This window comes from Schistocerca nitens, chromosome 8, assembly GCF_023898315.1.
Source record: "Schistocerca nitens isolate TAMUIC-IGC-003100 chromosome 8, iqSchNite1.1, whole genome shotgun sequence".
Taxonomy (NCBI): domain Eukaryota; kingdom Metazoa; phylum Arthropoda; class Insecta; order Orthoptera; family Acrididae; genus Schistocerca; species Schistocerca nitens.
In genome coordinates this window covers 256,299,826-256,324,965 of record NC_064621.1, presented here as the reverse complement: position 1 = coordinate 256,324,965, position 25,140 = coordinate 256,299,826, and the positions used below count along the sequence as shown (strand labels likewise).

At 43.7% G+C, this 25,140-nt stretch overlaps 1 protein-coding gene across 1 annotated transcript in view; it reads left to right on the top strand.

Moving 5' to 3' along the window:
* The window catches only part of LOC126199261 (myrosinase 1-like), a 149,526-nt gene that overhangs the window by 94,127 nt on the left and 30,259 nt on the right, over positions 1-25,140 (top strand). The window lies entirely within an intron of this gene.

Sequence of the window (25,140 nt, the reverse complement as noted above, 5' to 3'; positions counted from 1 at the left end):
CGCTTCTGTGCGCCCTGCAATTATTCTGATATTCTCTTTGTGATCGCTTTGGGAGTGATACAAGTCGTAAATCGGTACAAAGCGGCAGAAGTCGGAAGGCTTAGGCCAGTAGAGGTTGTTTTTTTGTTTTCGCAGCCATCATTACGTAGCCCATAATTCTGTGTGAGGTAACCTCTGTTTTCATCTGTGTTATATTGTAGTCCTTCACTATGTTTCGTTTGTTTGCTTGGGTCACATGAACTTACCATACTACCAACATCGGTCGTCGCTTTCGTTCAGTATCGTAATTATGATGCTGTGTGGGACGTCATACAGCGCAAACAGAAAGAGATCAGAACACTGACAATTTTTATTTTCCGTCTATATTATTTTTTGGAATGTGGGTTATGGTGACGAACTGATCTGTAGTGTAGCTCGAGATCGAGGGTAGGTTGAAATCAGAGAAATATTGCTAACGGAATGGGCCCAGGTTCGATCCACGGCCGGGTCGCAGATTTTCTCCATTCCAGGAATGGGTGTTGCGTTGTCCTTATCTTCTTGCCATCATAACTAACAGGAAAATGTCTCATTCGTGTGTAATTTCGTACCAGGGTGCGGCTTCGCCCTATTGACGTTCTTAATCGTCGAAGCACACTATCGTATCTTCCACTGTCAGGGTAGCTTTATAGGCACGTCCCACAAGCCAAAAAATAAATAAATAAATATGAGATATGATGGCACACTGATACTTACCGTAGCCTGAGGTCTAAGTGAGGTTGAAAGCTGACTGGCTGTGAGTTGGAAAAGAGGTATCAAACGCGTCAGTTAATCCGTTTCCTTTCTTATGAAAAGTATACGTAATTGTTACAGTTAGCGTTGTCATTAAACATGTCGGTACATAAGACGATTTCAGTTTCGAGGTCGGAAAACATTTACGAGGTTTTTGTCTCCATTCGAAACTTCTGCTTTTGCGGAAGCATGAAACGCATGTTAGTGCACCTCCACTGTTGGAGGCAGGTGGATCTTGTCACCCCCGCACGACAGCTCACTCCGTGGCGGTCTGTTTGGTGGCTAGCTTGCTTCCTCCGCTCCACACAAAACCTCCGACATTACGTCAAGTTATAGTTTACACACCGTAATGTAGGCTTCTATTCTTCACTGTGGGCTCACTTTCGCGGGAATAGTATGCATTGCCTCCAAGTATCCACTGCGAGACCCTGAAGAGGAGTGTTCCGTCGCCTGCTCCCAAGTTATCTGAAAGCGATTTCGGCGACCTTATCCCCTAACCAACCTCAGTAATCATACCGAGGGAAAGTGACCGACAGTTTACTTAGAATCCGAACCAATGTCCTCTTGGCTTATCTTCATATCACTGAAACGTGAAGGATACCGTAAAGGCAGACTGAAAAATTCCAGTGTCTGGCGGGGATTCCTTACGGTGTCATTGATCGCACTTTACCATTAGACCACCAACACCTAAGGCATCGCCGTGAGACTCTCCCGTGGGCCAAACAGCAACTGGACCTACACTACTTTGTATACTTTCAGAATCCTGTGTTAGTCCCACTTTGCCGGCCGCGGTGGTGTAGCGGTTCTAGGCGCTCAGTCCGGAGCCGCGCGACTACTACGGTCGCAGGTTCGAATCCTGCCACGGGCATGGATGTGTGTGATGTCCTTAGGTTAGTTAGGTTTAAGTAGTTCTAAGTTCTAGGGGACTGATGACTTCAGCAGTTAAGTCCCATAGTGCTCAGAGCCATTTGAACCAGCCAGTCCCACTTCGTCCCTCATACTGTTCTAGGATGGGTCGCATGAGCATTTTAAAAACAAGCTCTTTTGTAGACCGGTTTCATTTCCCTAGTATTCTAACAACGAACGTAAGTCTGTCATTTGCTGCATGTACAACTGAAAGTTGTCATTGTTCCATTTCACACCCCTACTAATTGTTAAACCTTTATTTGTATGAGTTGATTGATTCAAATTGTGACTCCTCTATGCGCTAGTCACAGAATGCTACAGTCCCTCGTTTACGTTTCTGAACATTTAACGCAAGTTGCCAATATTTCTATCAATTTTAAATCTTATCAAGATCCGATAAATATTTGTGAATTTTTTTTTTTTTTTTTTTTTTTTTTTTTTCGAATAACGGGTGGCTGTGACTGAAGTGCAGCTATTCACTGAGGACCATTGCGGGTCGTGATTATCGTAGGGCAGCGAAACTCCCTAGATGTGCTAATGCGTTAATGCGGAACCGGTTCACCATGGAGAAAATTGATTCTAATTTTGGCCACCACGGGCTGGTCTGAAGGCGTACACTGATTGTATGATGGTATGACATCCACGCTTTCATTTGACAAGCCATAACGAGAGTTAACAGTATGGCTATCGAAAAGACAGACCGTGCTCTGATAGAGAAATTGTTTTATGTGAACAGCAGCACCTACAGTGTATCAATGAGAGAGCATCCCCCACTGAAGGGTCTGAGGAGAGGTTCGATGGCATTAAATGTTTTAAAGGAGACGATAATGAAATTCGAAAACACGTGTGAAGTTGTTGTGGAACCTGGAAGAGGAAGGCGTCCTAGCCCGGTGGAAGTTATGAACGAGGCCGCTGAAGTCGTAACTGGCCATCAACACGTGCCGCAGTTAATGCTAGTGCTTGCGCAGTATCACGACAGTTGTGCATCCCACGGTGAACAGTATAAAAAGATTTGTGGTCAACATTACACTAATACCCGTGCAAGGTTCAGGAGCAGCAACTGATACCTCATGATCCGCAAAAACGATCTGAATAAGCTCATCGGTTTCTGGCAAGGATCGGAGGTGATGACATGTGGCCGGACAATATTCTATGGAGTGACGAGGCACATTTTACACTACACGGTGCAGTAAATACACGGAACCGCCTAATTTGGGGTACCGTTTAAACCGCGTACGAAGAGCCACTCCACCCGCTGGATGTGAATGTGTGATGTGTATTGACATGCTTCTTTATTCTCGGACCGTTCTTCTTTGAAGGGAATACACCCAGATTGCCTATCAGGTGTACCGCGACGTCTACACGTTATAGAGACCTCCTTGTACAGCATGTGATTCCTGCTTCGGAAGAGCGAAAAAGTGTGGGAGCCACTGTTTTTGTGAAAGTGAAAGATGGGACAACACCTCATGTCGCGCGTCCTGTGAAAGATTCCCTTAATGTAAAAATCCAGAGGTTTTCAAGATACATGGCCTGCAAAATCACCTAATTTGAATCTGTGATATTGGCTCTGGCGATACCTACAAGAATACGTTTACAAGGGACACGTTCACTCTCTACCTGATCTAAAGGCCAGTACACAGGAACAAGTTTCTCAGATTCCACTGGCACTGCTGCGAGCAACTGTTGCTCACGTCGTTTTAGAATTCGGCATCTCGTTGACGTCTCCGCTGTTCATATTGAACAAACTTTGCAAGCAGCGATTATTAATAAAATCAACATTACACTTTTCTCATTTGTTTGCCCTTTTCTTCCCACGTCTCACTCCTAACCAGTACATATGGAAACGTTTCTAAATGCATTTCGTGCACTCACTGCACCAGATTTGCAACTGGCGGCCAAAACTGGAATTAACTTTTTCCTGCGTAAATCAGTTTCTATGAACGCTTTAGAATACCTACCAAAGTTTGCTGCCACACAATAATTACATTTCACGCTGCACCGCTATGAGTAGCTGCTGTTTAATTACAACCATCCGATAGTTTCTCATCAAGGTAACCTCAACAGTGGCAGAAATCTGAAGTTATTAATAATATGATACACAATATGAATAACAATGGTCCCTGCGCATTATCCTGGGGCACACCTGAAGATAACTGCGTGTTTAAAGTCCTGTATAGTAGAAAGAATACGTGGTTAAATTTGTAGATGTTCGGGGGTGTTCAGGGTGTGAAATGTAGTAAACGGAGCTGCAGCCTCTTCAGCAACAGGCATCAACTCTAACTGAACTAGGATGACAGATGTTACCATATACTGCTTCAACAGTGTGCCAATTAAAGTGCCTGGTGCATAGTGACGTGCCAGTCAGTGACAACTCATGATCAGATGTAGTTTGAACAGATATGATATCTGGAGACAGTGCTGTCAAGGGCAACAGTCAAATACCTTCTGTGCCGACATAGGTGGAGACAGTAAGGACAACATCCGTTCTTGCGTTATCTTGCTGGAAGATAATGTTACAGAGATCTCTAAGATAGAGCACCATCACCTGTAATTAAACTAGTCAGAAATGTAACGGTTGCAATCACCATTATCTGCTAAGTGAATGCGTTACGTACCCATAGGTGCTCCACGTCTTACCGCCAGGCCTTTGGTCAATATGACAGTAACGAAAGTTAATTCTCCTCCGAGCTTGCACATGTGGTTAACAATGAAGGTGACGCTGGACGCAGAACTAGGACACGTCTGAAAGGCAATGTAGTGTCCTTCCTGTATTCACACGTCTGAAAGGCAATGTAGTGTCCTTCCTGTATTCGTTGTTGTCGGTGGGCCTACCACTGGAAAAAAGTAGGAAGGAAGATTGGGTTTAACTCCCAGTCGACATCGAAGTCATTAGAGACGCGGCACAGGCTGGGATTGCGTCAAGGATATGGAAGGAAATCGATTCCTTTCAAAGGAACAATCCCGGCATTTGCCTGGGGCGATTTAGGTAAATTATGGAAAACTTGAATCTGGATGGTCAGACGCGAATTTGAACCGTCATCCTCCCGAATGCAAGTCCATTGTGCTAACTACTGCACCACCTCGCTGTGCGTAAGCACGCTGTTGACGTGCCTCTCCCTGCTGCCGAGTCAAGGGCAGTCAGAACAATGGTCTTTATGCTAACAGTCCGTGTTGCACCATACGTCATCGCACTGTGCGTGCACGTACTTATCTTCTTGCAGACTAATCCAATTCTTGATACGTGGTTTCTGTCGTGGCTGAATGATTTTGATCAGCCATGAGAAAAATATGTCTGTTCTCTTGGGACTCATTCGTGTGGGATTGTTTAGAAACCTGCATGAGTTACGCCGTAGCACTTCTTTCTCGTTAACCAACAAAATTCTAGTTAATTTTTGGAATGAAAACCTCTTGCATAATCTTTCCTTATACACGGCCTGATAAAAACGATTAAGTGCCCAGGAGGGGAGCAGCAACCTTAACGAAGGGTCACGAATTGAGAGACTATATGATATTACTGCACTAATTACAAAATGGAGTCAAAATTACTAATTACATCGCAGTATGAATCCTCTGAGGGATCCACTTGTACGTGGCGCCAGATTTTGTAAAATATTTTATTAAAAATGACATGAAATGGTTATGTACAAGAGATTATATCTTTGACACCACTGAACCAAAGATTTTGCCTCAGTGGGTGAATCGATTGCGAGTAGGAGCGCGCGGATCGCACTAGCAGTTGCTGTTTCACACTGTTAAAGATAGGAGGCAAGACTTAAAGCTAATGGCTAGCTGTGAGAATTTAGCTGTTGGCCTATGAACGCAGCATAATACAGTGTTGTAAGGTACTGAAATTTTGCATATTTAGTTTTAAGTATGCAGCAGCACAATGTGGATCTTGCTAATTTTACAGTACTAACCCTTCAATGCAAGAACCAAGTATTTTCCATCAGTTTTAATGCATAGGTTGATTAGGTATACCCGATTTGTAATATTCTGTGTACTTTGTAAACCTGATACACACAAGTTAAATTTTGGAATCTATTTTGTTAAACGATATTAGACTTTTGTCATGTAACAATCCAAGAGCGTTTAAGTACGTCAGTAAGTGAGAGGTGTAGAACAATTGAGAAATTCACTGATTTTGTAGTTAACGTAAAATTTTTCATACCAGATTTTGTCAAGGAGAAACGTTATATTGTATACAATTTCTGAGGTAAAGAATTCGGTCTTAGCACATCCCCTTATCCTTACCTCATACTCTTCCACATTTTATTTATTTAAATCCAATGAATTACTTAAAAGCAATGATTTTTCAATCAGAGTCAGAAAATTATTAATGTGCCGCAATCAGGTACGTATTAATGTTCGTAACAGTTTCAATGCGGGCAGCATTGCCTAGTGCTGAGCCAATATCCAAAATTATCGCTGAACATTTGCAAGGTTATTCATTTATCAAATGGTTCAAATAGCTCTAAGTACTATAGGACTTAACGTCGGAGGTCATCAGTCCCCTAGAACTTAAAACTACTTAAACCTAACTAACCTCAGGACATCACACACATCCATGCCCGAGGCAGGATTCGAACTTGCGACCGTAACAGTCGCATGGTTGCAGACTGAAGCGCCTAGAACCGCTCGGCCACAGCGGCCGCCATTCATTTATCAACTAATATACTGACATCATTTGTATGAAGCTATTTCACGGCCGGCATTGCACTTCGCTGAACCAAGATTGAATATTTTGTGTGCCTACTGTGGAGAGAACAGAGTACCAAGATTTCATCCGTTGCGACTCCAGAGCAAAAAAAAGTATTTCGTTGTTTATTTGCATAGGTAATTTTATCAGTTCATTGCACAGGTCCATAGAACTCGGTTGATTTCGTTATAGGAATTACATACTGGTTTTCCAGATTGAGTGGTTTAACTATTTTTGGATTACAGTAAAAGTGATTAAGCACACCATTTGCTCAACGACACATCACACAGTAAATTTGGATAGTACAAAGTTATTTGTCAAGAACGTTACAATCCACTTATCAGTCTGATGTTGCAGATCCTATGGACTGGATGTATACGCTGCTTTGGCTAGAAAGGCTGCCATAAAATCACTGTATCCTCTCCTCAGGCAGGATGGTCTGCAACTGTTGTAGCTTTTCATTGATATCATGGATACTGGCACCGGGACAGAGCTGACGTCCTTGCTAGTCCCGCACGTATTATATTGGGGACAAATCTGGGGATCTTGCTAGCTGTGAGAGTACCTCATCATCACACATACGGTTCACACAAACTAGTTCCTGTATGGACAAACATTGTTCTGTTGAAAAATGCCAACATGATAGTCGCATTAGAGGTAACATATGATGACGTAGGATGTCCGAGACACATTGTTGTGCCATTATAGTTGCTTCAGTTATTACGAGCCTTGACCTATAGTCACACCGGCCATCTCTCAACACCATGACACCGGAAGTAAGACCGTTGTGCGTCTCCCAAAACGTTGGAAGAATGAAAGCTTTCTGCAGATTGGCGCCATACTCGCTGACGTCGGTCATCCATGGGTAGTTCGTAACTGCGATTCATCGCTGAATACAATGCGACGCTATTAAGCGGCTATCCATGCTTCCCTTTCACAGCACCGCTCCAGACGCAGCCGTTTTTACTCTGATGTTAACGGCAGTCTACGAGTGGGACGGTAGTTCCTTAGCCCGCTGCTGCTAGTTTCCGATCAGTAGTGCGGGATGACACATAATTTTGCGGAGAGTCCGTTTGTGGTCCTCAGATGGGAAGCGAAGATGTGAATGTCTTAAGATGTGCCTGTTGTACAATACGGCGACCCTTCCTTGTGGTGGTCGACGTTGTCGACCGGAAGTTTGACGACGACTGCGCCGGGCCTCACGATCCCATGCAGTCCGACATTGGACCACTGTCACATCTGAATGGCCCACAATTGTGGGTACTGCACGATTTGACCAGCCAGCTAAATGGAGATCCACAATGAGTCCCCGTTCAAACTCTGTGAAGTGCCGATAAAGCTGTCTCACACAGTACGATGCATCTCACTTTCCTTCTTAATGATCACTCAACTGTTCATGCAACTTATACCGTACCAGGCCTGGTGACAACTCTAGACACGAATAATATTAATGCATTGTGGCGACCGATTCGTTCGTCAGAGAGAATTGCGACTCATCTGCGTGGAGCAATCCTACCTAAATTGTATTGAATCGACAATCATTTGCATATCCTAGCATGCAGTACTCTTTATTCGTTACCAGTTTTCTTCTTGGTGTTATACTTTTGTCACAGAACTGACAAAATGGGTTCATGTTTCGTTATAGGGATTGTTCTGGCCGAGTCAATACGAATGGAGATGTAGCCTACATGGTAAGAAGTGTTCCCTATGACTTTGTAATTGTTTTGATATCCATCGACTGTATAAAAGTGACCACTTGCCATGTGTCGGAACCCAAGCATGTGAGGATGTTGCAAGGCGCATTTTATGAAGGAAAGGGAGGGGCCAAAAACTGTTTCCGCAGTTTCAGGAACCAGCAGTTAGTATACCTCCCCGAGGACGAAAATCTTATTTCTTAAGTTAGTTAAAATCCAGTGGCTACATATATCTACAGCAATTTATATCCTAATTCCACCACAACACTGAGGGAAGTGTACTGAAGTTATTTTAGATATCATCGAGAATGGAGCAATGCAATGCAGTAATCTGAGGGATTATTAAAGCTTTTTCGTACTAACGTTTCCCAGTATTGGTCAGATGCTTGAGAGGAGCGAAAACAAGACACTCTAGCAATCACACAGTGGATTATTTCCGAATTTTTCCAGTCAATCTAAGAAACTGAGGGAAAATTGAAGTTTTTCGCTAACAGCTGCTGCAAAATATGTAAAAGTAAGAAAAAAAAAACATTCATGATTCGTCTCTTCAAGACCAAGCTATTTACGCTTAAAAAGTTACATCGGTGTGACGTTTAAATGTCTAAATGGCTTTCTTCCAATCAGTTTCAATATTCAGGACATTTAGAGAACAGAAGACGTATTGAAAGCAGACCAGGTTTCCGGAAGTTCGTCTCTTCCAGGCTTAGCTATTTTGCGTACAAAAAGTGGCATTGGCGTTTAATTTGACTCAAAAACTGGCTTCCTTGTAATCAAGTTGTAAATTTCGACTTCGGGAACAGAAGACAAGTGATGTGTCAAAGAGTTCATCTTTTCTTTCTTTTCTTTGTGGATAAATCTTGGAAATAAAAAAATGAGAAGAAGGGTCAAATTCTTTACGAAATTATTTGCGTAAAAGGAAGGAAATATAACAGATTAGAGAATCTTCTGAAATGCTGTTGGAAAATGTTCAAAATAGTGTACAGGAAATGAGGTTCCAGTTGAGAATTTAAGATTCAATTTTTACCTTACAATCTCAGGACTGTAAAGAATGCGAGAGGATATTTCTCTGGTGGATTACGTTGACCGTGAAGTCTGCATTTGTGTGCCCTTTACGTATTTCCATCGTCTATGCTATAGCACGTTTATGTATGCTTCACTTCCTTACAGAGCTACCTTCCATACAAATACCTCCTGAAAAGAACTCCTAAAATTTTAATTTTTATTCGATGTTAAATAATTTATCTTTTTTCAGATTTTTTTTCTTTCTATTACCAGTCGGCATTTTCTGTCCTCTCCACTTCGACCATCATCAGTTCTTTTGCTGCCCATCTACTACTTTTAGCCTCTCATTTCCTAATCCATCAACATCATCTCATTTCATTCTTCTACACTCCATCAGTCTGGCTTTACTTATGTTGATGTTCATCTTATGCACTCTTTTCATTTTCCATTCCACTCAACTGGTCTTGGGCCCTTTGCCGTCTCTGACAGAATGACAGTGACATCAGCCTCGCGTTTTCCTACATTCCGGAACTCAAATTGATGTTCCCCAAGGACGACGTTTTCGAGTTTTTCCACTCTTCTGTAAACAATCCGTACGTCAATTTGCTATTGTTATTAAATTGATGGTTCGGTAATACCCACATCTATCGACACCTGCCTATTTCTGAACAGGAATTATTACATTCTATTTGATGTCTGAAAGTATTTCGCCTGTCTCATGCCCAATGGAGAAGGTTTTTCAGGTCAGTTCTCTCAAATACCTCAGCAGTTTTGAAGGAATGCCATCTACTCTGGAGCCCTTGCTACGACATAGGTCTGTAAGTGATTTTCCAAATTATTGCCACAGCATCCTCTCTCCCGTCTCATCATCATTTACTTCCTATTCTATTTCTATCAAACTATATTCTAGTTTATTTCCCTTATACAGACGCTCTATAAATTCCTTAATTTTTCAACCTTCTTTGCTCAGTAAGGGCTTGCCATTTGGACTTGTAATATTCATACAGATTCTTCTCTTGTCTCAAAGGCTTACTAGCCTCTTGAATATTGCCGTAGACGTATCTGTTCTTGCATGCATGCTTCCTTGCATTTTTTCGTCTAGCCTCTACTGCTTGTCATTTTGCACTTCCTGTCAATCTCATTTTTATGATTCTGTATTCCCTTTTGCTTGCTTCATTTGGTCTATCTTGTATGCTACATTATAACACACGGATTCATTACCGTTTCAATGACGAAACAGCCATGTTACTTAAACGCACTTTTTTGTGCTTTCTCTTATTCAGATTATTGTCAAACACCATCTGAATGAAGAAATAAGCACATTTTGTAAACTATATTCAAAAATATATAATAACAACCAAAACTTACTTTGAGTCATTTTCAAATACCGTAGTACCTCCATTTCACTTGCAAGCAGGTCCTTATGATGAAGAGGACCATCGCAAATGCTCTGTTTCTGTGTTGTTCGCCTCCATCCGAAAAGGGGATCAGCAGAGAAAATATCTGGCTATTTAGGAATCAGTTATTCACGCGCACTGAAAACGGTTAATAGTTCAATTAATGTTGTTCTATTAGAGATGGCTGAAGGCTCAGCAGTAAAATTGTGGGTCACTCTTGGAAGACAGCTCGTTCGATTTCAGATAAACTCCCCTAACATAGTTCTTGGCACGATTACTTAGAAATCTGGGACAAACGCTTCCGTAATTAGTCGACAGATTCATTCAGATAGAAATCGCTCTCAGATCGCAATCAGATGTGTCTCACATATTTTCCCCAGATTACTTATTTAATAAGAACAATATACCTCTCATAACGGTTCAATGCAGCTGCTGATCAAATCACCCGATAAACATTTAGTAGCACTTTAGGTGAAGTTGTGTATGAGATAAACTGTATCAGAAAGCAAAGAAAAATGCCGTCTCTTTATCTCCAGGAAAATCTTTGATAATGGTCTTGTCTCTTGAAAGACTCGATTAAGTGATGGAAGTTTTCAGCTAGATTGTCATATAGCAATAATTTGGTACTCTGGTGGGCAGAAACAGATTTTTCACTTTAGTGGAAACAGTTCTTCATAAGAAGGACACGTCGCTCTAGATAAGAGTACACATTGAAAGATAATCATGTGAATTCATCATAGTGGTATCGTAAGTGGACTGAGTGCTGGCAAACCCAGAAGTTTCGTTACCCCTCTACCCCTCTACAGCTGCCGTAGCTCACTGATACTGAATGGATTAGAGCTTAAGGCACTCCATAGTATGCCTGATGCGACCTGTAGAATTTAACTTTGGTGAACGGGTAGCATCACGTTGTTCTCCAAATCGTACTTTCGTTTAGTTCAGGAACTTATGAATATATTTTAAAAGAAAGGAAAATCTCCGTTTTCAACCCCTCCGACCTATTCCACAGGTCGAAAATACACTGAGGAGCGAGCACGCAGATGTGCCGCAACATTACGTGGCATGCACCCGACTCATGTCTGAAATAGTGCTGAAGGGAACAGACGCCATGAATCCTGCAGGGTCTCGCGTCCGTCGGCCGTCGTAATTTAATATATTATTATTGTTATTATTATTTTTTGATTGTTGCCGACTTACGTGGTGGGCCTTGATAAAAATTACATTTCATTCAATTTTGATTTACGATTAAATGCTTTTGTGAAGTTCTCCTTTTTAACAATATTAATCTTAAATTATTTGTTACGTTAATGAATGTTAGACTCGCTGAATCTTAAAACATGAGCATATAAGCTGAACAATGCAATAAACTTTTCATATTAATTTCCTCGGCTAGTCAGCTCACTTTAAAGCAAAAGATATTTAGTTATTAATTACAATTGCGGCCCACACACGCGTGAGAGTATTTTTTCTTACCTCCGTTAACCATTGTATTGTAGTCGGAGTCCTGTCTCTGGCTCTCGGCTATGGTACTGAAAATAAGAATCTTAAAGCTACGTATTTTCTGAAACTTCGTGCGGCTGTGGAGAAAAATGTGTATTACATTAATAGCGGGCGAGTATTTCGCTTCCGCTAAATTTTATAAGTTAATATCGCCACGTAATGGCGCAGTTGGCTGCATCGGCCGCTGCGATTGTTGAACTGTAAATTACTTGAATGCAGGTTAATTCAAGGAAGGCGGACATGAAATCGGGATCACCTATTACAAATTAAAAGTGCACAATAATATTAAATCAATATTTTATCTGCTTAATTCGTACAAATATGCTTACATTTGCCAGCACTCACAAGATGTCCGTCTACACACAACCAAGACAAGAGACGAAGTGAAGACGACTAAAAAAATTAACAAAAGAGCGTATCTTGTCGTCTCTTTAGATCATTTTGTTATATTTCTTTGCACTAGAAACTTACACAGAGAAATTATTATTTTACGGGTACATTATAAAAAAAATCTGTATCATTCAAGTTTTAAATGTCTCTTCTTTATAAATACTGTTTTTAAGTGTTTCCTTATTACCTCACTGGGGACGCTATAAGGGCCATCAATAAATCCGTAAGAGTAAGAGTGGGTGGAGATCTCTTATGAACAGCACGTTGCAAGGCATCCTAAATGTGCTCAATAATGTTCATGTCTGGGGAGTTTGGTGACCAGCGGAAATGTTTAAGCTCAGAAGCGTGTTCCTGGAGCAACTATGTAGTAATTCTCGGCGTGTGAGGTGTCGCAGTCTCCTGCTGGAATTGCCCAAGTCCGTCGGAATGCACAATAGACGCGAATGGATTCAGGTGATCAGACAGGATGCTTATGTACATGTCACTTGTCAGAGTCGTATCTAGCCGTATCAGGGGTCCCATGCCACTCCAGCTGCACGCCACCCACACCATTACAGAACCGCTCCCGGCTTCAACAGTCCCCTAATGACATGTTGGCTCCGTGGATTCATGAGGTTGTCTCCATACCCGTAGGCATCCATCCATTCGATACAATTTGAAAAGAGACTCGTCCGACCAGGCAACATGTTTCCAGTCATCAACAGCCCAATGTCGGTGTTGACGGGCCGAGGCGATACGTAAAGCTTTCTGTCATGCAGTCATCAAGGGTACACGAATGGGCCTTCGGCTACAAAAGCCCATGTCGATGAAGTTTCGTTGAATGGTTTTCACTTTGACACTTACTGATGCCCAGCATTTATTTCTACAGAAATTGGCAGGGTTGCACTTCTGTCACATTGAACGATTCTCTTCGGTCGTCGTTGGTTCCGTTTATGCACGATGTTTTTCCGACCGCAGCGATATCGGGGATTTGATGTTTTACCGGATTCCAGATATTCATGGTACAGTCGTGAAATGGTCGTACGGGAAAATCCTGACTTCATGGCTTCGTCGGAGATGCTGTGTCCCATCGCTCGTGCGCCGACGATAACACCGCGTTCAGACTTGCTTAAATCTTGATAACCTGCCTTTGTAGCAGCAGTAACCGATCTATTAACCGTGCCAGACACTTGTTGTGTTATAGAGGCATTGCCGACAGCAGCGCCGCATTCTGCCTGCTTGCATATCTCTGTAATCTCTGTACTTGAATATGCAAGTCTATACCAGTTTCTTTGGTGCTTCAGGGTAATTAGATGAAAGCGAATTTCATGACATTAGCTGAATTAGATATACAGGGTGAAGCGAAATTTGCGGACTCGGGCTTCGCAGAGCGACTTCTCACATGCCAGCGATAAAAAAATGTCTGTCACAAAATTTCGCCCGGCGAGTACATTCGGCAGAAAAAGGACGTTAAAGAGTGGCAGTCTGGCAGCACTGTAACCACATGAATGGTAACTACCTCTGACAGCACATGTTACTTGTGCTGTGCAGTGGATAGAGTTTTGGGTTAGCGTGCAGGAGGTCGAGGGTTCAACCTTCGATTGGGGCGCATTTTTTTTATTTACTAATTACTGACGACGCCTATGGCACGATTGTTTTACGCATCGCCACTGCAGGATGTTATTTCAGCGTATTATTGCTTCTGATGAAGGTATATTTAGATATACCGTGGTCAAGTATTTCAATAAATCTTTATTCTGCAACTGTTTGGCTGTTATGAGTTACTGTGAAGCTAAATTTAGAACATTTTGTAATGCTGAACACAACAGATACATGGTTAGACAAATAAGAAATAGACAGTTGAAACGATTAATGGAACCATGGTGATAGCACATAGAAATAGTTACCAGATTTGGACATTATTTGCAAAGCATGTTTCTAGTCCTACTGATAACGTAAGACCCTAATGAAATATAGTGGACTTGAACAAAGCAAGAATAATAGTTGGTACTAACCTATGTGACCATTAGAAAATGGCTCTGAGCACTATGGGACTCAACTGTTGTGGTCATCAGTCCTCTAGAACTTAGAACTACTTACACCTAACTAACCTAAGGACATCACACACATCCATGCCCGAGGCAGGATTCGAACCTGCGACCGTAGCAGTCGCACGGTTAAGGACTGCGCGCCTAGAACCGCGAGACCACCGCGGCCGGCGTGACCATTAGAGGAATGTTCAAAAAAAGACAGGTATCGTGACTACTAGATGAAGTGGTACGAATAAATTCGAGCCCACGACGTGGAAAGGGCGTCTTTCAAAGCTGACCAATCTTCCATTTCTACGATTGTAGTATGTAAGTGCAAATGTTTTCCAGAAGACCCGCTGCAATCGCTGTTGACGATTAAGATGCCAGGTACCGTATCACCTGAACTACATTTACCAAATAAAAAACATATCCTCGAACCCAGGATCGAGCCCTCGACCTCCTGCATGCTAACCTAAAACACTATCCACTGCACCAACTGTACAGCGCAACTGACGTGTGTTCACAGTGATAGTTACTGTACATGTGGTTACAGTGTTGCCACATTGCCGCTCTTTAACGTTCTGTAGATTTACTTCCAACAGTCGGACCTCGACTTGCGCCCTATTTTCCATACTGGCATGCCGTGACTAACATAATATGTATGTCCGTAGCTTGTGGTCTGTTGGCGAGCGTTGCTGCCTCTGGATCATGGGGTCGCGTGTTCGATTCCCGGTCGGATTGGGGACTTTCTCTGCCCGGGGACTGGGTGTTTGTGTTGTCCTCATCATTTCATCATCATCATTCGTAACGGTGGCTTGATTGGATTGAGTAAAAAAACCGGACTGTGTAAAAATTGGAACTTTGTACGGATGCTGATGACCGCGCAGTTGAGCGCCCCACAAACCAAACATCATCATCTCTTAATACACTCCTGGAAATTGAAATAAGAACACCGTGAATTCATTGTCCCAGGAAGGGGAAACTTTATTGACACATTCCTGGGGTCAGATACATCACATGATCACACTGACAGAACCACAGGCACATAGACACAGGCAACAGAGCATGCACAATGTCGGCACTAGTACAGTGTATATCCACCTTTCGCAGCAATGCAGGCTGCTATTCTCCCGTAGAGATGCTGGATGTAGTCCTGTGGAACGGCTTGCCATGCCATTTCCACCTGGCGCCTCAGTTGGACCAGCGTTCGTGCTGGACGTGCAGACCGCGTGAGACGACGCTTCATCCAGTCACAAACATGCTCAATGGGGGACAGATGCGGAGATCTTGCTGGCCAGGGTAGTTGACTTACACCTTCTAGAGCACGTTGGGTGGCACGGGATACATGCGGACGTGCATTGTCCTGTTGGAACAGCAAGTTCCCTTGCCGGTCTAGGAATGGTAGAACGATGGGTTCGATGACGGTTTGGATGTACCGTGCACTATTCAGTGTCCCCTCGACGATCACTAGTGGTGTACGGCCAGTGTAGGAGATCGCTCCCCACACCATGATGCCGGGTGTTGGCCCTGTGTGCCTCGGTCGTATGCAGTCCTGATTGTGGCGCTCACCTGCACGGCGCAAAACACGCATACGACCATCATTGGCACCAAGGCAGAAGCGACTCTCATCGCTGAAGACGACACGTCTCCATTCGTCCCTCCATTCACGCCTGTCGCGACACCACTGGAGGCGGGCTGCACGATGTTGGGGCGTGAGCGGAAGACGGCCTAACGGTGTGCGGGACCGTAGCCCAGCTTCATGGAGACGGTTGCGAATGGTCCTCGCCGATACCCCAGGAGCAACAGTGTCCCTAATTTGCTGGGAAGTGGCGGTGCGGTCCCCTACGGCACTGCGTAGGATCCTACGGTCTTGGCGTGCATCCGTGCGTCGCTGCGGTCCGGTCCCAGGTCGACGGGCACGTGCACCTTCCGCCGACCACTGGCAACAACATCGATGTACTGTGGAGACCTCACGCCCCACGTGTTGAGCAATTCGGCGGTACGTCCACCCGGCCTCCCGCATGCCCACTATACGCCCTCGCTCAAAGTCCGTCAACTGCACATACGGTTCACGTCCACGCTGTCGCGGCATGCTACCAGTGTTAAAGACTGCGATGGAGCTCCGTATGCCACGGCAAACTGGCTGACACTGACGGCGGCGGTGCACAAATGCTGCGCAGCTAGCGCCATTCGACGGCCAACACCGCGGGTCCTGGTGTGTCCGCTGTGCCGTGCGTGTGATCATTGCTTGTACAGCCCTCTCGCAGTGTCCGGAGCAAGTATGGTGGGTCTGACACACCGGTGTCAATGTGTTCTTTTTTCCATTTCCAGGAGTGTATGTATCACGCTGGGTATGGAGTCATATATTGTGCTTCGCATATATGTCCACTACTCAACACTGTCCAGATTACCTTTCCCAAGCTTCGAGTTTTCAGTGGTGGTATTTGCTAAGTGCTTTCATTGAGCGGTTAGCAAAAGTACCCGTGTGGGACGGGTCGACAGCATCCCACATCGAGGAAACGCTTTACATTATTCCTGTACTATGTTGGCCTGTGAGTTGTTTGTCTGTGTTCCTTTGCAGTCCAACATAGCCGACTGGTGACGATAACAGTGGCCTCATTAGCAGCCACTTTACAAAAGTCGACGTACATACAAACAACAGGTGAACAAGCAAGTCCTTTCACGTCATACGGTCCGGTGAAACTCACATTCTGAGCGAGTATGGAGCATCGCACTTTTTAAAGCACTGGAATGGTACTGATTATCTGCAGTGGTCCACATATTATTTTTCTTCTTTTTTCTCATTTACTTAACACAGAGAACAAATCTTTCTACTCTGAGCAAAGTATTTGCTTGGATGATTTTATATGACAAGGTACAATCACATACCCGACTGTAATTCGAACCCAGATTAATGCTCTTGTTCATACGAGCACTTGCTATGGTAATGGCAGAGTGAATCAGTGAACAGATGACTATTAACTACAAATTTATTTCAGTCAATAGTGACTTTAGTTTATGAACACTGGCTTTAAATGAACTTTGCGGTTATCGGGTTTAGTGGGTCGGACGCAACCAATTACGCAGTCCTAACCCACCACTCGGACCGTCGCGAAGGTTCAGCATTTAATTGACTCCTATGCTTTCCAAACCCTGCAGAGGATGCCCTGTAGTGTTGCGGGACTAGTACCAGCTAGAGAAAGAACTTAGCGAACGGGAAAGGTAAGGAGCCCGCAAAAAGTTGAATCTTTGTGATGGTCCGTGGGGCATGGTGTATCAGGTAGCACCCTACCTGAAAAAGTCAGGGATCAGCTTCAAATTTCAGCGACACGGTACTTGTGTTTTCTGCATAAAATAACTCGGTCGAAGAATCTAAAATTAGTAGAAACTGCAAGATATCTCTTTAGAAAAAGAGGTATAAGATCCGACCATCGGATTTATGTTTCCTGTGGTTTCTCTTCTTCACGTTGGGTAAATACTAAAATTATAACTTAATATTTCTTGCAGCCGATGTATTGCTCCGTTCCTGTACATTCCGAGCTTGCACTCCGTCTCTAAAGGTCACTACGTCGACAGAACTACAAATTCTAAACCTTACTCCCATTTATATTTCTGGCCATCAATACAATGCCTGACAAAAAAAAGTTAAGCAACCGGAAGGGAAGGAGCAAATGAAATTGAACATCACGAGATGAGGGAGTATATGATGTTACTCCTCTGATTAAAAAACCAAGTCAAAATTACAAATAACTTGACAGTATGAACCGAGACATCAATATCTTGTAGCAGACCCTCTGGTCTGGGTGTATAAGCTGCAGCCTTGGCTTAGATGGGTGGCATAAATCCGCTGTATCCTCTCTTGAGGCATGTTGGCACACAGTTGTTGTATCTGGTCCCTGAAATCCTGCATACTGGCGTTGGGACAAAGTTGACATATGGGCTAGTCCCACATACGTTCTGCTGGAGACAGATCTGCGAGTCTTGTTGGCCATGAGAGTACTCAACATCACGAAGACAGGTTGTAGGGATACATTCATTGTATCAACAAACATTTTCCGGTTGCTAATAACGTTCAACAGCCTAGACCTCATAAATATTTATGTAAGATAACCAGGGTCGACAGAATTTGCTGTAATCTTCAGGTCTTCAAAAATCATTCTGTTGTGAAACGTGTTCATTTTACGTTGCAAATCACGCCAAGTTGTCATGTGATAAAAATCAGCACAGAATAAAAGGTGTGTCATAATTAAAATATTTAAAAACGTAAAGAATCTTGTGCAAATGGTCATGCACTATATACAGGGTGGTCCATTGATAGTCACCGAGCCAAATATCTCACGAAATAAGCATCAAACGAAAAAACTACAAAGAACGAAACTCGTCTAGCTTGAAGGGGGAAATCAGATGGCGCTATGGTTGGCCAGCTAGATGGCGCTGCCATAGGTAAACGGATATCAACTGCGTTTTTTTTTTTTTTTAAGTAACAATCCCCATTTTTACTACTTATTCGTGTAGCACGTAAAGAAATATGAATTTTTTAGTTGGACCACTTTTTTCGCTTTGTGATAGATGGCGCTGTAATAGTCACAAATATATAAGTACGTGGTATCATGTAACATTCCGCCAGTACGGACGGTATTTGCTTCGTGATACATTACCCGTGTGAAAATGGACCGTTTACCAATTGCGGAAAAGGTCGATATCGTGTTGATGTATGACTACTGTGATCAAAATGCCCAATGGGCGTGTGCTATGTATGCTGCTCGGTATCCTGGACGACATCATCCAAATGTCCGGACCGTTCGCCGGATAGTTACGTTGTTGAAGGAAACAGGAAGTGTTCAGCCACATGTGAAACGTCAACCACGACCTGCAACAAATGATGATGCCCAAGTAGGTGTTTCAGCTGCTGTCGCGGCTAATCCGCACATCAGTAGCAGACAAATTGCGCGAGAATCGGGAATCTCAAAAACGTCGGTGTTGAGAATGCTACATCAACATCGATTGCACCCGTACCATATTTCTGTGCACCAGGAATTGCATGGCGACGACTTCGAACGTCGTGTACAGTTCAGCCACTGTACACAAGAGAAATTACGGGACGATGACAGATTTTTTGCACGCGTTCCATTTAGCGACGAAGCTTCATTCACCAACAGCGGTAACGTAAACCGACATAATGTGCACTACTGGGCAACGGAAAATCCACGATGGCTGCGACAAGTGAAACATCAGCGACCTTGGTGGGTTAATGTATGGTGCTGCATTATGGGAGGAAAGATAATTGGCCCCCATTTTATCGATGGCAATATAAATGGTGCAATGTATGCTGATTTCCTACGTAATGTTCTACCGATGTTACTACAAGATGTTTCACTGTATGACAGAATGGCGATGTACTTCCAACATGATGGATGTCGGGCACATAGCTCGCGTACGGTTGAAGCGGTGTTGAATAACATATTTCATGACAGATGGATTCGTCGTCGAAGCAACATACGTTGGTCCGCACGTTCACCGGATCTGACGTCCCCGGATTTCTTTCTGTGGGGAAATTTGAAGGATATTTGCCATCGTGATCCACCGACAACGCCTGAGAACATGCGTCAGCGAATTGTCAATGCATGTGCGAACATTACGGAAGGCGGACTACTCGCTGTTGAGAGGAATTTCGTTACACGTATTGCCAAATGCAATGAGGTTGACGGACATCATTTTGAGCATTTATTGCATTAATGTGGTATTTACAGGTAATCACACTGTAACAGCATGCATTCTCAGAAATGATAAGTTCACAAAGGTACATGTATCACATTGGAACAACCGAAATAAAATGTTCAAATGTACCTACGTTCTGTATTTTAATTTAAAAAACCTACCTGTTACCAACTGTTCGTCTAAAATTGTGAGCCATATGTTTGTGACTATTACAGCGCCATCTATCACAAAGCGAAAAATGTGATCCAACTAAAACATTCATATTTCCTTACGTACTACACGAATATGTAATTAAAAAATGGGGGTTCCTATTAAAAAAAAAAAGCTGTTGATATCCATTTGACCTATGGCAGCGCCATCTAGCGGGCGAACCGTAGCGCCATCTGGTTTCCCCCTTCAAGCTAGACAAGTTTCGTTCTTTGTAGTTTTTTCGTTTGACGCTTATTTCGTGATATATTTGTCCCGGTCACGATCAATGGACCACCCTGTATACTGGTCTCTTATCAAGGCACAGCCAATCCTCATCGATAGTGAAATGGCAGAGCTTGGATCTGGGAGTGATATGGTGATGGACATATCACAAAATTCAAACATTTTACTTTTACTATAATTTTTTTATTTTCAGATTTTTACAGATTTGTTTTTTCAAATCTGCAAACACACAGTGTCAGCACTGGAGGAGTGAAACCACTGCCCAGCAGTTCGCCGCCATCGATGTTCATTCCTGGTAGTGCAAAACCATAATTCATCTCTGAAAGCAGCGCTATGACATTCATTAGCCGTCCATGCTTCCCCGTCACGGCACCACTCCAAACGCAGCTGTTTCTGTTATCGTATTAACTGTAGCGTAAGCATGGGACATCAATTCTCAATCTGGCTGCTGCTAGTCTCCGACCAATGGTGCGCGATGACGCCGATTGTTGCGAGATTGTTGCTCTTGGACGGCGGACGCAGATGTGAAGGGGTTATGATATGCTTGGTGCACAATACGGCTGACCCCCCCCCCCCCCCCTTGTGGTGATCACACGTGCTTCGCCCTAACCTGTATGTCCGCCCCCCCCGTTCGAATGCAGTCCTACATCAGGCTACTGTCATCCGCATCCGAATGTTCCACAGATTCGGATATTGCACGATTCGACCAGCTGAGCAAATGGAGACCCACAGTGACGCTCCTTTCAAAGCCTACACGAGTATGGCCACGAGCAACAGTAATACACTTGACAGCCGTTCTACCTGTCACAAGTAATTGAGACTCGAATCATTTACATTTCCGTCGATGCTGTGTACGTGTTCGAAGAGACATTCATGTCCGACCACGTTTTCCGGACGCTTGACACTTTCATATCAGAGAGTATATATGGTTACGGTCAGATACGCTAAGATTATGTTCGCAAGACATAGCATGGGAGCCAGTCACCTGCACTACCAATAAGAGGTGTAATAACACAAGGTGGTTCATGTGCGACGTTTTGTCGGTAGCTAAACGGTATCCGGTACTCCAGTAAGTAGGCTGCGATCAGCGCATGACGGCACGCCCTTTGCTCGGACACTGTGGTAGCTGGCGACCTCGTTTTAACGAGAATAAACTGGAAGAGTGATGAATGGCTTTGAAAAAAATTTGAATTTAAAAATTTTAAATGTTGGCACAATCTACTCGTTAAACAATATAATCTTACTTTGAAGGTATAGCGTAATAAGTCAAACATTACGCAGTTAGAAACAGTGTACGTGCCCGAGGCACCGTAGCTCAGGCACGAAAATTGTACAGACTTCGTTCATTCAGTATTACGGACTGAGAGTGCTTAGTGACTTCCAACACACTTTACACATAATTTCAGATATTTTCAAATTTTTTTCTGTCTTACACCCCTCACAAAATAATGAAACGAAAGAAGTTTATTTACATTTTCACTGCTCATACAGTATAACTTCAGTAACAGGCATAACTTTAAATTTTATTACTTATTTAACACATCTTTTCATAGACTACGCACATATACTACCTGCAAAATTATGTCACGGTACGATACATAGTTCTGGAGATATGGCATGATAGACACTGAGATGAGGAAAAACTAGTTTTTCTTCTAACAGAGAGCAAGTTACCCACACTGTACTCAATCAATGTTTGGTAATTAGAGTTCTATCAATCAGAGCTCGATTCATACAGAATGAAGGCTGGGAAGGTTAACTGGTGGTTTCTAAAGGCAGCTAAACAAATAACTGCTTGCTTAACTAGCGTCCACTCGGAAGTGCGCTCGCCAGTGCATGCTTCAGCGTGTGTAGGATAAATCTGCGTAACCATAAGGAGTGTACAAACAGCTTGATGCATGACCAAATTTCGACTACGGATGCTGGTGCAAGCGTTCAAGTGTGTGCATGTTTGAGCTTGTGTACCAGGAACAGGGAGGCTTGTGCAAGCATTAGCCAGTGACTTGATTTGATTTAATTTTTATTTAGCGCTGTTAAATTACGTTTCCTACAAAGGTTGCACGGTAATGTACGACAAGCCAAGGAATATATTTTTACACGGAAGGAAAGAGAAGAAAGACAATAGTGCCGTGAGACTGTTTCTGAAGCATTTCTACTGTGAATAGTACGGGACTAAAATTTTTGTTTCCATTTCAGCTCCCTCCGCCACACACCACGTTTCGTCTTTTACTTTTTTCGAACAGAAGCAACAAGGCTGCCAAAGCCAGCGCATCGGCGTCAGAGCTCGACCATTTCTGATAAAGAAATGGATGCTTGTACATGCATTATCGGGCCATGTGGGGATACGATGAATTCGTGCATGCTTGCACTTGCACGCTTTCGCTTGTGCGCTTCTCAGGCATGCAGTTTCATGTGTGACCGCTCCACCAGCACAGACTGCAACAGTCAGTTGCAGTACTGACGCCAAATCACAGTACCCGGTGAGCTGATGCCCTACCGTTCCTCTCTCTGAGTTGCGCTCACCGTTGTGAGCAAATGTTGCTGCTAGTCGGAAGTGCTAAATTGCGCAGGGGTTCTGTCGGACTTATTTCTATGGTCGATCCCAACTGGTTTAGTTTTGCCTCAGCTAACACCGATATGCCATTTACCACGCTGTCTTTGTAACACGTTAGTCTGGCCTATAACGCCGATATGCCATATACCATGCTGTACTTGCAACAAGCTAGTTTGTCCTCGGTTAACATCGATATGCCACCCACCACGCTGTCCTTGCAACAAACTAGTCTGGCCTCGTTTACCACCGATATGCCACCAACCGTGCTATCCTTCCAGCACACTAGTTTGGTCTCGAATAACTCTGATATGCCACCCACCACGCTGTCGAATTGGAATTCTGCCAACGCTTCATTAATTTCCAGATGCTCCTTGACCTTCTGCAACCCGTCTACTGCTGCCACTGGCACTGAAAAGGAGCTCGCTGACAGATGTTATTATGGCACGGCGGCCAAGGCATACACTTACATGCCATGTTTGCAGCTTGAAAAGCAAATAACATCATGCAGCGAACAACAACGTAGTTGATACGTTCGGCCACCATCTGGAAACGAAATGACTGCACTAACTCTCTTTGAAAACTTTTGTTTGAGATTCTGCTTGCTGTGGGAGTTGCCAATGGCAAACGAAAACTCTACTCTTTGTCCACGACTGCGTATGATGAGACAGGTGGACCAGTAATTGCTGCCGTAACTACTGAATCCCGCTTTGCTAAGTTACCGGACAGTCAGGTGCTCAGGAAATCAGATGAAGACTTTGACTGGTGATCGTAGGAAACAGCGACTATTACTGTTGCTAAGAAAGTCGACACCAGATGTATAGTGAAACACAGTTTGCACTGATGCTGTTACTGGGTGAGAATTGGCAATTTGGAGTACAGCTCTCATGGCTTGATCAGACTTCAAAACCTCGCAATTACTTTTCTAACAGGAGCTAGACTTGTAAATACAACACGTAATAATGATTCCGCATACTACGCGCCACACTATTTACAGGGTGTTTCAAAAATGACCGGTATATTTGAAACGGCAATAAAAACTAAACGAGCAGCGATAGAAATACACCGTTTGTTGCAATATGCTTGGGACAACAGTACATTTTCAGGCGGACAAACTTTCGAATTACAGTAGTTACAATTTTCAACAACAGATGGCGCTGCAAATGATGTGAAAGATATAGAAGACAACGCAGTCTGTGGGTGCGCCATTCTGTACGTCGTCTTTCTGCTGTAAGCGTGTGCTGTTCACAACGTGCAAGTGTGCTGTGGACGACATGGTTCAAATGGCTCTGAGCACTATGGGACTTAACATCTATGGTCATCAGTCCCCTAGAACTTAGAACTACTTAAACCTAACTAACCTAAGGACAGCACACAACACCCAGCCATCACGAGGCAGAGAAAATCCCTGACCCCGCCGGGAATCGAACCCGGGAACCCGGGCGTGGGAAGCTAGAACGCTACCGCACGACCACGAGATGCGGGCTGTGGACAACATGGTTTATTCCTTAGAACAGAGGATTTTTCTGGTGTTGGAATTCCACCGCCTAGAACACAGTGTTGTTGCAACAAGACGAAGTTTTCAACGGAGGTTTAATGTAACCAAAGGACCGAAAAGCGATACAATAAAGGATCTGTTTGAAAAATTTCAACGGACTGGGAACGTGACGGATGAACGTGCTGGAAAGGTAGGGCGACCGCGTACGGCAACCACAGAGGGCAACGCGCAGCTAGTGCAGCAGGTGATCCAACAGCGGCCTCGGGTTTCCGTTCGCCGTGTTGCAGCTGCGGTCCAAATGACGCCAACGTCCACGTATCGTCTCATGCACCAGAGTTTACACCTCTATCCATACAAAATTCAAACGCGGCAACCCCTCAGCGCCGCTACCATTGCTGCACGAGAGACATTCGCTAACGATATAGTGCACAGGATTGATGACGGCGATATGCATGTGGGCAGCATTTGGTTTACTGACGAAGTTTATTTTTACCTGGACGGCTTCGTCAATAAACAGAACTGGCGCATATGGGGAACCGAAAAGCCCCATATTGCAGTCCCATCGTCCCTGCATCCTCA